This window comes from Eulemur rufifrons, chromosome 7 (genome assembly GCF_041146395.1).
Source record: "Eulemur rufifrons isolate Redbay chromosome 7, OSU_ERuf_1, whole genome shotgun sequence".
Classification (NCBI taxonomy): domain Eukaryota; kingdom Metazoa; phylum Chordata; class Mammalia; order Primates; family Lemuridae; genus Eulemur; species Eulemur rufifrons.
In genome coordinates, this window is record NC_090989.1 from 21,060,692 (window position 1) to 21,078,795 (window position 18,104).

The following is an 18,104-nucleotide window of genomic DNA, read 5'->3' on the forward strand; positions in this document are numbered from 1 at the left end:
TTCCTTATTTTAGCCTCTGCTTTTTTTTGTCCAATGTCTTATCTTTCCAAAAATCACAAAATTCTGGCATTTTTTCTTTAACACTTCTCGTACCCATCATCTCCTCTACAACACCACTGCTCCACAGAGATTCAAATCCTTATTTATTTCCTAGTTGGAGTCCTCTAGTAAATGACTAACTCATCATCAATTTTGGTTCCTTCGATTTATCTCTCTGATCAGCTTGACAAAATGATCTTCATAGAACATATCACTCTCTGATTTTAACATGTTTTAATATCTGCAACATCATATGCAAGGATTTACACTGTTTTTCTTTTCAGATGTACTTGTCAAAAATATCCTTGCTGTATGATAATTGATACTTATGGGAGCTCTGTCATAATTAACAACTCTGGTCTTGGGTTTCATGGACAATACATGTGATGTCATGAACAAGTCTTGGAATTAGCATTGAGACCTTGCACTAGTATCTTGAATAGGACTCATATGTGTCTGTAGGAATTATCCACGCGGAAGCAAGAGGAACTCATATTCAGAATCTTTAGGAGTGAAGAATCCATGCTGCTTACTTCCAGCTATCACTCTTAAGCCATCTTTCAACACCTGATATAAACAGCTAACTAGGTCAAAATATTTTCCCATGACTCCTACAAATGCTTCCGTATGAAATCAGGGTTAAATCCAGGATCAGCTTTTAGGCTATGATGTGGACTTTTGTATGCAAGAGATGAAAACCCACTATGGAGCTTAAGCCAGAAATATGACATATTCAAAAGCAAATAGGTCAGTGAGAAGGTCATTGTTATGTTCTAAGAAAGAGATAGCTAGGGTTATAAGAATGGAAGGTAAAGTATTTGGATTATAGATATATTTATAAGTTTTAGCCAAAGAATTTGACAATACTGGATATAGGATGACAGCACATGAAAACACTCAAAGATGACTCATACAGACTTCTGAAGTTTTTGGCATGGAATGCACGTAAAGTAGGGGAGCAGTGTGGGAACAACCTATTTTCTAGAAAAGTGGAAATCAAGAATAAGGTTTTGGTTATTTTAATTTATAGATGCTAATTAGTATTCCAAGAGCCCCATTTCAGATGGCAGTTAGATACATGACCAACAATATCCAGAGGGAGGTATGAGCTAGAAATTTATATTTATCCACTGAATTAACCTCCAAATATATGTATCTTAACAATATGCATTTCTTAAACCATAGTTCAGTACATGTTCCATAACTCACTAAAAGGTGGCACTGTGACAACATTCTCCTGTCATTTCATGATGTGAGGGTCCTGTATACATTTTTCCACATAATATTGACCAGAACTCAGTCATCTGGTGCTAAACTAAATGCAGAGGGAAGCTGAGAAATATTTTTAGTCTATCTTTTCATGAAAATAAAATGTAACCAGTAAATACTTTGCAGTCTCTGACAATGTGTGGAATTAATGAACAAGCTATAAAGGATCTTTCTAAAAGATTACATTTCCTTGTGGTCAGATGGGTTTTATTTGTTCTGGGGGGAGGAGTTTTCTTGGACACAGGTGAGCTTGTGAGCAGAGGAATACTGTGCCGTAGAACATAATGAAACAGAATTTAGTTACTCTGACACGGTTTGGATATTTGGCACCTCCAAATCACATGTTGAAATTTGATCCCAATGTTGAAGGTAGGGTAGAGGTGTTTGGGTCATGAGGTGGGGACAAATGCCACATGGATGGCTTGGTGCCTTCCCTGCAACAATGAGTGAGTTCTTACTTTATTAGTTCACCTGAGAGCAGGTAGTTTAAAAGAACCTGGTACCACATCCTCCCTCTTTTGCTCCTTCTCTCGCCATGTGACTTACCTTCTCCCCCTTCACCTTTGCCATGATTGGAAGCTTCCTGAAGCCCTCACCAAAAGCAGATGTTGGCACAATGCTACTTGTACAGTATGCAGAACTGAGAGTCAACTAAGCCTCTTTTCTTTATAGATTACCCAGCCTCAGGTATTTCTTTTATAGCAGTGCAAAACAGACTAACACATATGCCAGAGGATTTGGAAAGGGAATTTGGAAAAGATGCCTTGTGTTCTGATAAAGGGGTATTTGGAAAGGAATATCTTGTACCACAAGGGGTCTTTGGACAGGAACATTTTATTGTAAATGGTTATGTTCCCTTAGCTGGGAAAATCAATTTTGTCAAATGTTGCTTATAAGCTAAGAATGATGACTTCTGAGAAACGAACACTGAATTCAACATTTAGAGGTTAATTGTCACTTACCAGGAATAGTGGGGACAGATATCTGATCAGAATGGACTTAAAAGATAACAGAAATATTAAAATTGTGAAAATGTGCAAATAAATAAGTCAATACAGGAGATGTAGAGTCATAAAAGGGATTTGTTCTTTTATTTTATTTGTTAATATATGCTTGTACCTTGATAGAGCTGATTCAGTAAAGATGGAACAGTTAATCATAATGAAGTGACTGGTAAAAAATGAATATATAATGAGGTTAAATAATGAAACATGTAATTGATTCAGTTCACAAGAAAGAGGACGTGGCCTTGGACAGGACAATAAATGGTACCTTGGTACATCCTTCAATTAAGAAGGGAGCTAGTGAATCTGGTGGTTTTCTGTATTTGATTTTGGCTCCATTTGTGTCAAAAAAAAAAAAAAACCTCTGGAATTGAAATATTAGAGGATTAGAAGAGATGTATTTTAAGTCATGAATATAGACTGGAGCACGGGAAGATTGGACATCAAAGAAAGCATCAATACCATGCCATTATTGGTAATGACATGACAAATTCTAGGATTTCACCATGGGATACAGCTGAGTAAACAAGATGAAAGATTTTATGTGATGAATTCAGGGACTTGAGGATACATAATCTGTGTGACTATGTAAAATATAGCTTTATTTGCTTCTACCTTGCTTGGGGTAAGTTTCCTCCCAAAAGACTCCTGAATCGCTCATGAAATTAGACCAAAGTGATCAGTTGTGAACTCCAAAGCATAAAAATCACCTTAGATACTGCAGTCTTGATTAATGACTTTAAGGAAAATATTCCTGCTGTTCTGATTGGCAATAAAGATAGAGAATCCTAATTTAGCTAAATTAAGGCTAAGATTCAACTTAAGTTTGACATATAATTCTACCTGTCAATTTATCATTGGTAATTACTATATTATAATTAAATGTAAAAATTAATTCATTACTTTTGTTCTCAATGCATGAACATTTATCATTCTATTATAAAAGTAAAAAAGAGGGCAATAAGCATTTTCTAAGATGGAATGTCAAAACTGAATGGAATTAAAGAACAATGTCATATCAATGTCATTCTAAAACAAATTTTAATATAAAGTAAAATTTTATGTTTTCAGAAATATTAACTTGACCACAAACCTTACAATTTATTAAATGACTAAACTCTATTCTTTATTTTGTCTCAATTTTGACAGTCCAAATATACAGATGTTTGCTTATAACAAAACCAAAATTTCATTATCTTTAAACACATTTGATAAAGTAATGCAAATGTTAAATTAATAGCAGTTTATGAACTAATATGTATAAGTATTAAAATGAAGCATTGCTCAGAATATAATTTTAAGATATGAACAAATAAAGGTTAAACATTTTTATATGACTTTTTTTTTTTTAAATGTCCTTTAAAATATAACAAAATGAAGGGAGGGAGAGGCAAAAGGAAGGGGCAGGGGTGAAAGAGAGAAAGATTAAGGGAAAAATTCAAAAATACATTTTTTTCAGTTTCAAGAGAAATTATGTAATAACAGTACAATATACATTTAAAACTGAAGGAGCAAAAGCTCAGTTCACTGCTTTCCTACTACAGTTCTTTCCGGAATCATGCCAAATGTCATTATTAAGGTGGCTATTTACATATAGTGCCATAACATGGTGAGCTTAAAGGTTAAAGTTGGTAGTAGAAAGAACTTCATTAAAAAGGCCATATTTTAGAAATCAGAAAGTCTTTTTACAAGTAATGTTAAATGGGGAATTAAGGCAATGACCCAAATAATTAAAGTAAAACAAACCCTATGCATCTGAGAGAAAAATAGAACTTTGAGGCTTAAATCATCACGAATTACTGCCTACATTCATCAAATTAATGGGGCAATTACTCAGCATACACTTTAAATAGGCTACGTATCTTCAAATTGAAGTCATTTCTATATGGAGACACTGATTTACTGACTTTTGCTTTTTCATTCTTTCTCAAAGTCTCAGTGATTGATTTCTTTTAATAAAATGAGCTAATGCTGATGTTAAGACAGGAGGAAAATGCTGTACTTAGTCTATACTACCTAGTTGTGTCTATTTTTTTTTTTTTAAATCCATATAAGGGTCAAATGTTAAAGTTATACCAAAGTTAGAAATCACATAAAATTTTATCCATTCAAGTTTTCTTAAATATGTAAATTAGAATATATGACCACTAAAACTCTGCATACTTATAATTTTCTGAAGCTCTTTTGAAATCAATGCTGTCAGAGCCCACAATGTCATGTTTCAGAAATATCAAAGGGCACTGAAAATTGGTGTACATTGGTAGCATGTAAATTTCTCTGCTTCAATTGTTTCTTTTTCCTTCTTCCTTTTCTTTCCTTCCTTCCTTCCCTCCCTCATTCTCTCATTCCCTTCCTCCTTCTTTCTCTCCTCTTCTTCCTTGCCTTCTTCCTCCTCCTCCTATTTCTTTCTTTCTTTTTTTCTTTTTGCCAAAGGAGAACAATGAAAAATAGGAAATAAGGATGAAATGGGATAAAATTTTAAAGTTTTAAGTGTTTAAGACCAAATGAAGATCAAGTCTGAGCTGAGTGTGAGGTAAGGGTATGGATAGGAAGTTGAATGGAATATCTAAAAAATGTTTTGAAAATTTTGTAGACGAGAGACTATTTCATTTGTGAGGCAAATTGAGCACATCTGTCAGACTAAATTCTTACTCTCCTCCAAACTCTCCAAGGAAGTTTGAGCAACTGACAGTTACATTTCTCTTTGAGGTATACTAAGATACACAAAGTGGCACTGAGGAAAAAGGCATAAAGTTTAGGGTTGAGATAACCAAATGTATCCCGTGTTTTAGACAATGTTGCATGAGGGAGGTTTAGAGTCATGTAAATACACGTTACCGTAATTGTAGATTCAGCAAATGACTAATACTACTTTACATGGCCTGTTTTACTGAGCTGTTGTGAAGTAAGATAGGATTAAGTAAAGAAATCTAGAAAACAGGATAGGTCAAATCTAAGTATTAATTCTTGTTCTCTTATCCTCAAACACTTCCCAAATGATACTTACTGTGGGAAGCCTTAATAAACTTTAATTGCTGTTAAACCCCATTGCAGAATACAGGACACAGAATACACCTACTCTTCTGCATAAAAGGTGTCAGATGGGCACCGCAGTAAGTGTAGCTCAGAGGATGGTAAGAGTGTTCACGTTAAAATTTTAGGGTCAGTATCCTTTAAGGTCAGAAATTAAATTAATTTTGAATGTGGTTTGGGAGGATATCTATAATTACTGTCAAAAGATGGGAGGACAAATTCAAGAAAGAATTAAAATAGCACTTGTGTGAGAGAAGTCCAGCGACACACATACCTGTGATAAGTTCATAAGTGGAAGTTTTTGAGATGGAAATGAATTATAAGATAGCATCTGAGATTTGACTAATTTACTAGATAATGTTGTATCCAGTTCCTGATTTGTTACTGGGGAAAAATTATATGAGAACATTAGGTAAGTAATGGTAGTTATGTGTACAGACCAAAAGGAAGATTACTAATTAACATTTTTCCCACTTATTAAGGTACAAATTGTCCCCACCTACCTACAGACTTTTACATTCCATTATATATTACTTACTACTGGGAGAAGCTTACTACTGGGAGAAGCAAATATGGAACTGTGACACTGGTGTGGGAATTTTAGGGTTCACATTGCAGGGCAGTTATATAGTTTAGGGATAGGTAAAGGGCTATATAAATGGTAGAACCATGAACTTGTCTGAAGTCATTGAGAATTCCTTTTTGTCTTTATTCTTCATCGTTTATACCCCAAATCTTGGAGATTGCCTTAAATTTTATGCAAATTTTACAATTCATAAGAACAAAATTTGTGACTCTGGAAGTTCAAAGAACATGCAAATTATGTTCAATTTTACTACAGAAGACACTTTACCTAAAATAGTGTAAAAATACTAATTTTGATATTGGAGAGCAGTTTACCAAATGAGTAGATAATATGCCAGTTAATATGCCAGTTAATTAACCATAATTAAGGCAACTACTAGGATTTCTGTTTCGTATTGGTGTCCTCAAATTCACAGACTTACTAAATGGATAAATTTGAACTCTTGAGATAGTGTATTTTTTAATTCATCAAGAGATTATTTATATTTGTGCTGTAGAACTAGAAATGGAGGTTGAACAGGCAAAGAGTATTTACCAGAAAGGCTGAGTCAGGAAAATAGTCATTGCTCAATAATGCCTATTAAATCTTACTGATAAATATGTGGAATACATTAAGGAATAAAGCAAACAAAACCTTTCTCTTACGGGACTCTGCTTAGTCAGTTGTTTTAATGTGATAAAAGGAGGGCTAAATCACTTAATCTAGCTGAATTTAATTAAAATAATGATAGTAGTCTGGCTAATCCAAGAAAATTGTAAGATCTTCAAGTTTCTGTTTGCTTTTCAATTGATGTGTGGCTTAAATGCTGAGAGTACACAAATCTTAAGTGTATAGTTTGATGTTTGATAAATAACCATGTAATCAACCTCAGTGGAAAAGATAGAGCAGTTCAGCACTCCAGAGTGTTATCTCATGCTGCCTCTATGGCACTATCAATTCACCTGGTGAAGAGAATCACTTTTTTATTTTTATCACCAGAGATAACTTTTTGCCTCATCTGGAATTTCCTACAGTGTGTATTTTTTTGTTCCTGAATTTTTCACTCATTGTACGTGAGAGGTTCATCAATGTTTGAGTGTAGCTGTTTTCTATTTATTGCTACATAGTATTCAATTGTATGAATATATCATACATTGTATGAATATATCATAATTTATCTCTCTATACAACTGAAAAATGCCATTGGGAATGGAGGAAATAATATCTCAAAATGACCTAATTTTTAGCTATGACAATTGACTGAATGGGTGCACAATTAACCAAAATGGGCATTTGGGAAAGGAAAAATCTGGAAAAATATAAAATGTCCCATTTAAATATAATGAGTATGGACAGGATATACAAGTTTTATGGGGCTTGATATATAAATTTGAGAGTCCTTGGGATATAATGTGAATCAGAGGAAAGAAACAATGAAAAGAATGTTGCTAGTAAACAAAGGGAAAATAGGACTTAGTCTTTGCTTTTCTCAGCACTTATAAATAAACTCACAAGGTGGAAAGACAAAAGCATTGAAAACGATGGCAAGAAAGCCATAATTTTGGTGTTCTTGGAAACAAATAGAATAAAATATTGTAAGAACATATGAGCTGTCTTCTGTATCAAACACTGTTGGAAAGTAGAATATTGTATCACAAAGGAGGTCACTGGGATTTGTCAACATGGAAGTTACTATTGTTTAAAAAAATACTAAACTTGGTGGCAAGAAAAAGATGAAATTCAGACTGGAGTGTCTTGAAAAGAGAAAAATATATTTTAAAAATAAGAGTAATTAAAACAATTATTTAAAGATGTTTTAGGATGGGTCAGGAAAATGTGTTCCATTAATTGTTTGGCACTTTAAAAAACTAAGACATAATCAGAGGCATTTTTGGAATAATCCCACTCTAATGAGGAACTAGATTTATGGTTGAAGCAGTATATTAAAAATAGACTGAAGAACGGAGACTGGTAGGCTAATCTACCAGTACAAAGAAAGGGACATTTGGTAAAACTTCATTTATTTGTGTGGAAAAGAGATTGACTTAAAACCTAAAGGCTTTATTTTTCTCTGTTTTTATTTGATATGCACTATGTAACTTTTTAGAATAGTTGCTTGCTATAATAGTTACTTGCCATTGGATAAAATAGGCTTTAATAAACTTTCTTTCCTAATTCATCTCATAGAATTTGGAGGGTAACATCAAAATTGATTTATAAAAGTATGGAATCAAATAGAAACAGTAATTCTGACAGGGAAATGTCTCCATAAAAGTGAGTATATTTTCTCTGATAATCCATGATTTAGCCACACTCCTAGAAAATAATAAACTGAATTGGTAATCCCATTAGGTTTAGAGGAGGAGGAGAAAAAGGAGGTACATGGGGGAAAAGGAAAACCTACCTGACCTATATGTGAGTTAGTCTGTCAGGATAAGTTTTGACTTAAGTTTGGTTAAAGTTTCCTCTTTTTTTTTTTTCAATGCATGTGGTGTGCATTTGCATTTTCATCAGCCTTTTTAGCTGTCAGATATATTTAGGATTTTTCTTTTCAATGTTATAATTGGATCCATATTTTAAAAGTGGGTGTGAGATAGCTGAAGGTAAAATTATCTACTGAGGTTAATATCTCCTGCTTAACGGCAGATCTTTTCATCCAACAGCATAGCAAAGACACATTCTATAGTTCATTTAGGAGTCAAATACCAATAAAATTAAAATATTTTGTAGTCATGCTTTATTGTCTAGTCTCAAATATACCTTTTGGATCTTGAGGGACTAGTTAAGTGTAGAATTCAAGTTTGGAGAATCTGAACTTATGAATGTCTATGTGTTTATATATCTGAATCAATTATTGGCATGACCAATGATTTTCTCCATTTCATTATTGCAAACATTAACAAAATCTCATATTGCATGTCTAGGTTTTAAAAGTGATGTATCAGGAAATATTTTTTGTTTTTTCCTTAATGTGGGAAACAATAACTCTTTCTATTTGGGGAAAAATATAAATGATCTCTCATGGTCATGAATCAGCTAATTATTTGTCATAATTCTAAACAAATAGATATGATAATTTAAATGGTGTTTCAAATATCTGCAAAGAATATTAATATTCAAACTAAAACCACAGAACTTTAATATTCTCATCAGAGCCGATAAGTTAACAAAATTGGGTCACTCATACACTGCTGATGGGACTGTAAACTAGTGCAACCCCTGTGGAAAGCAATGTGGAGATACCTTAAACAGGTTCAAGTAGACCTACCATTCGATCCAGCAATCCCATTATTGGACATCTACCCAGAAGAACAAAAGTCATTCTATAAAAAACACACCTGCACCCAAATGTTTATAGCAGCACAATTCACAGTTGCAAAGATGTGGAAACAACCCAAATGCCCATCAATTCATGAATGGATTAGCAAAATGTGGTATATGTATGCCATGGAATATTACTCAGCTATTAGAAATAATGGTGATATGGCATCTCTTTGGTTCTCCTGGAGAGAGTTGGAACCCATTCTATTAAGTGAAGTATCCCAAGAATGGAAAAATAAGCACCACATGTACTCACCAGCAAACTGGTTTCCCTGAGTGCACATTTGGGAAAAACACCAACTGGGTATCGGACAGAGGTCGGGGCTGGGGGAAAGGGATGGGTGTATACCTACTTGATGAGTGCGATGAGCACTGCCTGGGGAATGGACACGCTTGAAGTTCTGACTCGGGGGGGATGGGGAGGCATGGGCAATATATATAGCCTGAACTTTTGTACCCCCATAATGAGCTGAAAAACAAAACAAAAAAATTGGGTCATTAGAATGTAACTAGCTAAGTCTTTCACTAATGCACAAATCAGCTGAAATAATATTCATAGTTTCCATATTTTGCCTAATATGCATGTGGACAACAGCATTTAAACATTGACTTCATTTTCCTGTGTTACTGAATTTTCTAGATTACAAGTTGTCTTTTTATATATTCATATACAAACACTAGGGAAAGAGAAAATGTAGAGGCAGAAAATAAATTCAGGGTTGGTCATTTAATTGTATAACTTTGGGGTCACTAGCTCTACCTAGTCAAATGAATATATTTCAGCTCTTTTCTACTTTGACTTTGCAGCAGATCTCTTACTCCTCAGTTATACATTGTTACTTTGGTGGCAATGTCTTCACACTCTCCTGATTTTCTTCCTGCCTCTCTAGCTGTGCCTTCTCCATTTCTTTTCTGTCTTTATCCTTGCACTAACTAGAAAATTGAAGGTCAATTTGATGCCTCTTTCTTCTTTATCCCCCATATCCAATTGTATTAGTCAGGGTGTTCCAGTGAAACTGAACCAATGTTATGTGTGTGTATATATACACAGAGATATACATAGAATGAGCTTTATTATGAAGGACTGGCTCATAAAATTTAGGGAGACTAAGAAGTCCCACTATCTACCATCTGCAAGCTGGAGTCCCAGGAAAGCTAGTGGTATAGTTCCAGTCCAAGAGGCTTGAAAACCAAGACAGCCAATGGGGTAAGTCCCAGATTGAATACAAAGGCCTGAGAACCAGGAACACCCATGATCAAGGGCAGAATAATATGGATGTCCCAGCTCAAACACAGAGAAAGAACTTTCCTTCCCTTCCTTTGCTTTTTTGTTCTGTTCTGACCTTCAATGCCTACACATATCTGGCAGGGCAATCTTCTTTTCTCAGTCTGCCAATTCAAATGCTAACCTTTTTTGGGAACAGTCTCACTGATACAACTAGAAATAATGTTTTACCAGCTATCCCTTAGACCAGGCAAGATGAGACATAAAATTAACCAACACACCGATAAAGACAAATTCTTGTAGATTCAATTTCATAATGATTTAGAATTTTTGTCCACTTTTCCTTATTCCAAAATTTTGACCCAAATCACCTTCTCTAGCCACACATCATGAATATTTATTGAGTAAAATATATATTTTTATCATTCTTATGCTTACTATAGTAGAAAGGCTACCAATTACTTTAAAAGAATAATTTCTAAAATAATCTCTTAGTTGGCTATTATTCCATACCATGATTTTCCCTGTGTATTTTCTGAGCACATTTTCATACTGTCATACATTTGTATTCCATGATCTAGTCTTACAAATATTTCTTGGGAGGAAATTATGGTGTGTGGCCTCAGGGCATGCTTTACCTACTGTTTTAAAATGTCTTCCCATATTTTTATTTTTACTAAATCTAATTTGCCATTTAAATATCTGATTAAATGTTACTTTATAAATAAAGCATTTAATGACCACTAAAATTGATTGAGTGACCAGAGTATATAGTCATAAAATATACCTCATTTTACATTTTCTAAAACTTATAATGCACTTTATAATCTATTTGACCGTTTATCACTCTGGAGCATAAGCTTTGGGATAGAAAGGATGATAGATTTTGTACACTAATGCATCTTCAGCATTTCTCTAGTGTATGCTAACTAGAGGAGAATCAAATGATGAATTAGTACATTTTGCATTATAATTCATTTGACTTTAGAAAATATGAAAAATTCAATTGACATTAATTCCCCATATGAATTAATAACTGTCCTTTATCATAAGAAGTACCATATATCCCATAAAAATCTCCATGTGGTGCATGCTGTTAAGATCTTAGAACAAAGTAGTTTATCATAGTTCTCAAAAATTAATAAACTTTATAAGAGTATGTACAGGTGATTGATTAAACATTCTGTAATGAACATATCAGTTTACAGCTATTATTTTTAAAGAAAACACTTATGTGAAAATAATGGGTTTAAGCAATAAATAAACCCAAATGGACAAGATACTCAGAGCAGGAAAAAATAAAACAAGCTTTGGAGACAGGAAAACAGAGGGATGAAAGAAAGAAAGAACACATAAAAGGACATTATATAAAGGCATAAATAAAGCTGAGATTCTCAAAATGATTCCTATTAGATGATCCAAATACCCATAAAATTTTGGTATGCCTGTGGAGCTAACAATAATAGAAATCATACTAAATCAGTATAAACAAGGTAGATCCACAATATCTTCCACCATACCTTCAATCTGGTAAATGTTTTCTTGCCTGTTTGACAGGAGACTATAAATTTCCTCTCTGGAGACATTGCACCAGAGAGGCTCTGGAGGAGCTATGAGACACAGCTGAAACTAATGTATCTTAATCATGGAAATAATTTTGAAGTCTATCTTCAGAACAGAGGTGAAAACTTTTTACAAGACACTTTCTTTTTTTTTTTTTTTTTGAACTTTTTTTTTTTTTTTTTTAATTTCAGCTCATTATGGAGGTACAAAAGTTCAGGTTATATATATTGCCCATGCCCCCCCCATCCCCCCGAGTCTGAGCTTCAAGTGTGTCCATTCCCTAGACAGTGCACATCACACTCATCATGTAGGTATGAACCCATCCCCTCCCCCCACTCTTATCCCCCCAAGTCAGAACTTCAAGCGTGTCCATTCCCCAGGCAGTGCGCATTGCACTCATCAAGTAGGTATACACCCTGAAACCAACTGTGAGAGCAAATGAAAATCTGAGGTTAAAAATACTGCTCAAAACAATTTATAAAGAGCATGGGGAAACAGAACAGTAAGTCTGTAATCCACAATAGTCTAGATCTTTGAATATGTTTGATCACAAAAGCCAATGGAATTAAACCATTTAACTTATTAGTAGGGTAAGGACTGAACAGATGCAAAAGACATTAAGAAAACCAAACTACTACCCTTCTACATATTTTAAGGACATATTAAAATAAGGATGTGTACATACAAGACTAACAGGGTCCAGATGTAATTGACACACTACCTCCACAAAAGCACTGGAAGGGGGAATCTGGTTAAAGTAAGAGAAAAAAAACAAAAAATGTGTTTTGTTAATGTAATAATTAATATTATATGTTTAGATTTTTATCATTTCATTAGTATCTGTTTTTCCCCCTCTATTCTCCATTACTCTATTTCTCCATTCTCACCTAATTTTGTATTGCTTGAATATTCTTATTATTCCATTTTAATTTATTTATTGTGTTTTTGACAGTATCTCTTTGTATAGCCTTTTTTTAGTACTTGCTCTGGTGATTATGATATACATACTGAACTTTTCACAGTCTACTTAATGTTACCATTTTGCAAGTTCAATTTAAATGTAGAAAACTTACTATCACATAGGTATCATTACTTTTTTCTGGTATGTTAGAGTCATATGCATTAATATTATATGCACTTAGATCTATATGTATGCATTATGTAAATTTTAATGGAATAATTTTTTATATTATGTTTAACATAGTGTTTACTATAATAGAGTTTTCCTTTTATAATACAGTTAAGGATCATTTCTAACTTTCACATTAGTATTTTAGTAACATTTTAATTTCAGTGTTCATAGCATTTTTCCCCACAAAAATATTTAAAAAATAAAATTAAATTACATTAATTTTAAAAAATGGCTCAAAACACATGTGATCCTTTATTGAGGGGAATGAGAGAGCATGCACCCATCTGGTGATAACCACTATACTGGAAATGAGTGATTGTGGAAGTTATTAATAAAGTGTCTCTATTTGGCTGTTTTTTATTTTTTTAATTACTATTTCAATAGGTTTGGGGGTACAAGTATTTTTTTTTTACCTAGATAAATTGCATAGTGGTGATATCAGAGGTTAATGTAATAATTAATGTAATTTTTACAACTTTTTAAAACTATTATACATATTTTAAGTAATTTAAGAAGGAAGGGATAATCTATTATAGTTACCGAGATATTTACTATTTCTGTTGCTCTTCTTTCATTCCTGATAGTCCACATTTCTGTCAGGTATTATTTCTCTTCCATACAAAGAATTTCCTTTAATGTTGCTTTTAGAGCAGATTTGCTGGACACCCATTTTCATAGTTTTCCTTCTTTTGAGGATGTCTTTATTTTATCTTCATTTCTGAAGGATATTTTCACTGGTTATACAATTCTGAATTGACAGTTCTTTTCCTTTAAGACTTTAAAAATGCCATTCTACTTCCTGTTGTCCTCCCTTGCTTCTGGTAAGAAATCTGAGTATTCAAATTGTTATATGTATGTAATGTATCATTTTTCTCTGTATGTATTTATTTTATCTATTCTTTATTTAATTGTTTTTCATTTCAATAGATTTAGTAGGTACAAGTGATTTTTGCTACTTGGATGAGTTGTATAGTGGTGAAGTCAGGGCTTTTAATGTACCTGTCATCTAAATAGGACACATTGTACCCAACAGGTAATTTTTGATCCCTCACACACTCCCACTCCTCCCCCTGATGAGTCTCCAAAGTTCATTACACCACTATGTATGATCCTGTATACACATTGTTTAGTTCTCACTTATAAGTGAGCACATATGATATTTGTGTGTCTGTTCTAGGGATATTTCACTCAGTATGATGGCTTCCAGTTCAATCTAAGTTGCTACGAAAAGTCATTATTTTCTTATTTTTTATGGCTGAGTAATAGTCTATCGTGTGTGTGTGTGTGTGTGTGTGTATGTGTATGTGTGTGTACATACCATATTTTCCTTATCTATTTCATCAGTTGATGGGCACTTAGATTAATTCCATATGTTTACAATTGTGAATTTTACTGTGACAAGCATTGAGGTGCAGATGTCTTCCTTTTCACTGCATCCATGCCAACATCTATTGTTTTTTGACTTTTTCATAATGGCTATTATTTATTCTCAGGGCTAAGGTGATATATCATTGTGACTTTAGTTTGCATTTCCCTGATTATTTGTGATGTTGAGCATTTTTTTATATGTATGTTGGCCATTTGTATATCTTCTTTTGAAAAATGTCTTCTCATGTATTTTGCCAACTTTTTGATAGGTTTTTTAAATTACTGAGTTGTTTGAGTTCCCTGTAGTTTTTGGATGTTAGCCCTTTGTCAGATGTGTTTATAGAATTTGTATAAATATATAAATACAGACCAGAATTTTTTATATAGTCCATGATTTTGCAGACTTGGTGCTTTTCTTATTGATGTTGGACAGGTTCCATTTTCTAATAAATAATAAATATGTATATTTATATATATATAATTTTGCCACTTCAAAATTCTTTATCTACATCAGTATGTTGTGGACATGATGGACTAGCAAATAAGCAGAGTCCCTCCTCCATTGTTTCCCTGTGTAAGTTCTTCAGAAATTGGAATTATTGATCTGGTCCATTCTACAGACTGTTCTTTCTGTCATTGCCCTCTTCTGGAACACTGAGCTCACTGATGAGTAGCAACGAACTTGTGTACCAAAACAAACAAAAAAAAACATAAAAATTCTTGGTTGGATACCATGAACTCCTAAATTAAAGTGATCAATATATCTTGCACAAAAAAATGAAGAAGGAAAAATAACTACATCGAAGTATGTATTGTATTCTAAAATGTAAATGCACATGGAAAATAAAAGACATTAACTGCACCAAGATAAAATAAAATTAAAAGTGAACCTATGTAGTCTACATAGATGTGCTCAGTTGATAAACATTTGTCTAGTTACTTCAAATATGTGCACATTCTACTATGCATATTGCCCTCCAATAAATAATAATAATGAAACCCATAAATGAGAACAGAGGAAACATAGCGTATCTCAGTAGTGCCACCACAAAAGTTCCTGAGTACAAATTATTTTAACCTATGATAACCCAGATAAATAATAAAATATGAGAGTAAAATAAATTTATTTTCAAACTCATAAGTATCTGAAGATTTTCAATTGGATCTATTTTATTATCAGAGAGTTAATTAAGAATATACTCTGGAAAAATACGCACTGAAAAAGAGAAAGAATTTGTAGTACATAGAAAATTTGGATTAAACTCAGGAATGTCCCAGAGGAAAACCCCAGGGTGAGAGTTGTGCAGAAGTGGGAGCAGTTAATATCACAGCAGGAGTACTGCCTGCGGGCTCTGGCATGACACACTCTGGAAGTGTGAGGAACAAATGGTGTGTGTGTGTGTTTGTGTGGAGGTGTAGATATTAATAAACCTCCTGGTTAAAATGGATCATTTCAAAACCAAAAAGAGGATAGCATGATAAAAATAAACAGTAGAAAGTAAAGGAGATTAGAGAGTCCAGAGAATATAGGATTTGTATAACAAATACTCTTGTGTTTAGAATAAACATTATTTATTTTGTCTTAGGTGTCTGGTCCCAAGGAAGGTGTCATAGGCTCAGTTTTGTGAATCTAACCTCTCATAAAACTAAATATGTTGGAAATATTTCAAAAGATTACCATAAAAGGACTCTAAGAAGTGGAAGGCAGAAGGCTACTGACTAGCAAACTCAGGAATTGAAGAATGACTGTAGTCACTGACACTGTTTTTGTTTGTTTGTTTTATCTCCCATATATATTAATATCAAATTGATACCAGAGAGGCCTCAACCCTAGAGCTATCAACAAGAATAAATAAAATCAAACAAACAAACAAGAAGACATAGCAATACCAAGATAAGCCTACTCTCTTTGACCAAAGGATTAGAATGGAAATTCCAGTGGAGATCTAACAGACACAAGCATTTCATGACCATGGTAACTGAGGGCCTCATTTTCCCATAGAGACTGGTGCCAGCAGAGCCTGGCTAGGCTGACCTCCCAGGTGCCACAGCCACCAGCAGAAGTGACTGATCTGCCTTAGAGGTTAAATCGGTGAGGTCAAGTTGAGCCAATGCCTCACTCATCCCACACCCACCAGCAGGGGTGGACCTGATCAGTCTTCATCTAGAGTGTTAGTAGAGTCCACGCGGGCAAACTCACCCTCTGTCCCACACTAGATGGCAATGCCAGGCTTGGTCTGTCCTCAGGGGCAAGCAGTGTTACCTGAGACAAGGTGGGGTGACTTATCTTCCATCTATCCCACAGAGAATGTGATGTGATACCTACCATGTGAACCAGTGACTTCAGATAAGGTTAACCACACCCTGCTCTATCACAGGTAAAAACAAGTCAGACCTCTTGGCCTGCACTTGCATTGCTGAAAAGTCTAGTTTCTCCTAACCCTCTGCTCTGTGGCAAAAGATAACTTAAGCACAGCATTTTCAACTCACCACTCCACAGCAAAAGGTTCTGAATGTCCCATGACCTTCTACCCAGTGACATACAGTTACCTGGATCTAGCTGCTCCTAGATGTCCATCAAGCAACAGTAAAGGACTCAGGCCAGGCATTTCCCCAGGGTTGAGAGGCAGCTCAGATAGTTTCTTCCTTTCCCTGAAAGCAATGGCACAGATATAATAGGAAGCTACAGGCATCCAAAAGCTGGAGAACAGACAAGGGGACACATGCTCTGTTCTGAGAGCCCATAAACTACCTCCTCCCCCACCCAGAAACACCTGGTGGCCAAGGGAAGCACCTCACCACCAAGATAGATGCAACCCCCATGGAATAAGTAGGTGCTCCAGTAAAGCCCTAGGAACAATGCAGGTAAGGGATCAGAATGCTAAATTTGGACCATAGCCTAGAAAGTATTCCAGGACCTACCTACTAAATGTAATCAGAATGATTATCTTAGTAGATAGATTCAAATAAGACCCAGATTCTCCTAATGTATTTTCTAAAATATTCAGGATATAAGCAAAAACCATTTGTCATACCAAGAGCAATTAAATAACAAATTTATTGAGAAAGGAGAGTCAACTGACATCAATACTGAGATGAGTCAGATGTTCTGACAAATATTTTAAATTAACCATAAAAAATTTGATTCAATAAGCAATTTCATTGAAACAAAAGAAAAAATAGACAATCTCCTCAAGGAAATAAAATTATAAACTGTAGAAATTATAGAATTGAAATTGCATTAACAAAAACAAAAAACTCTTTAAATGAGCTTCATCGTAGAGTGGAGATGGCCGAGTAGAGACTCAGTGAACTTGAGGACAGGTATACATTGTCCTCAGTCTGAACAACAAAGAAGATATGTACTGAACAGAAAGGGCACAGGGCCTCAGTGCAATAAATCTAGCATTTGATGGTTCATGTCATTGGCATCCTTGTATGATCATAGGAAAAAAGTAGAGCTAAAAAGTTATTAGAAGAAATAAGGATTAAAAGTTCACTACATATAGCAAAAGACATAAACCTATAGATTTACAAAACCATGAAAAACTCAAAAGAAATCTAAAGAAATTTATGCCACATCAT